Raw genomic sequence first — 1,035 nt, forward strand, 5'->3', positions numbered from 1 at the left:
GGGCAGGGACCTTTTTTGTTTTCTTCGGCTGTGTCCCAAAACAGCACCTGACATATGAATAGCTACTGTATAACTACTGGTTTAATGAAAGAATGGCAAAAGCAGAAGCTAATTTGGCCATTCCTCTTACCAAGCCAAGGAGGAGTTCAAAGTCAACAAAAACCACTACCATCATATGCATTCACTGCCAGGTAGCCCATTTCATCAAATAAGAATCCCCTTAACAGTTCATTTTTCCATACACAGAGTGCCCTCAGACCTAAGAAAAGGTGGTCAAAATGGTACCAGACTAGGCTATTTATCATGGTGTCCATTAAATTAAGATACCATTTGCCTTATTTGTAATCAGTTTAAGATCTCTGAATAGCTGCTGGATGGGCTGTTATACCTGCTGTTCACAGTGCTCTCTACCAAGCCAGTACCACTGCTGACTCTTCTGGTAAGAAGATTGTCCTGTTCCTCATTCTATAGTTGGCTCATTTTCTATTGATAATTAGATATGTCCACAGCACAGGCTGTGGCTAAACTGTAAGATGACCAAACTACTCAATCAAAAAATAAAAGAAAACTTAAAGAAGAAAAACATTAGGAATAGGATGGGAGGGATGGTCAACAAGTAAGAGAAGTAATGTGTAATATGCTGAGCCCATCTCCTTAAAGATTAAGAAAGAGGTTAGGAAATACATCTTTGACTAAGGAAGAAGTATCACTTAGAAGAGAAAAAGGAAGTTGGAGGAGTATCTTTGAGAGAGCTAGGAAAATAAGACCAGAGAGAAAAGCTATAGAGTAAGGTAAAGATCTCAAGATTGGTAGAGAGGAAAATCATTAATAGTGATATACGCACATTTCCCTAAAACTTATATTAACATATAACATACAACAATAATCGCTACTCCGGGGAGAAAGGAGAATGAAAGAAGAGGCTTCAATTTACATACCTTACAAATGTGCTGCAAGACCCACGGCCTGTGTGGCAGAAGTTCTACAAAGTGCCTTGAACTTCTCAGATGAAAGGCACTATAAAAATATAAAAAA

At 38.3% G+C, this 1,035-nt stretch overlaps 1 protein-coding gene across 1 annotated transcript in view; it reads right to left on the reverse strand.

Annotated features, from left to right (window-relative positions):
- Positions 1-1,035, reverse strand: part of RHOA (ras homolog family member A) — a 44,351-nt gene that overhangs the window by 39,424 nt on the left and 3,892 nt on the right. Inside the window, exon 2 of the mRNA XM_011375419.2 lies at positions 939-1,017. The gene's annotated coding sequence lies outside the window, so the exon portion shown is untranslated. The remainder of the gene's footprint in view (positions 1-938; positions 1,018-1,035) is intronic.

The sequence above is a fragment of the Pteropus vampyrus genome, unplaced genomic scaffold, assembly GCF_000151845.1.
Source record: "Pteropus vampyrus isolate Shadow unplaced genomic scaffold, Pvam_2.0 Scaffold271, whole genome shotgun sequence".
NCBI lineage: Eukaryota > Metazoa > Chordata > Mammalia > Chiroptera > Pteropodidae > Pteropus > Pteropus vampyrus.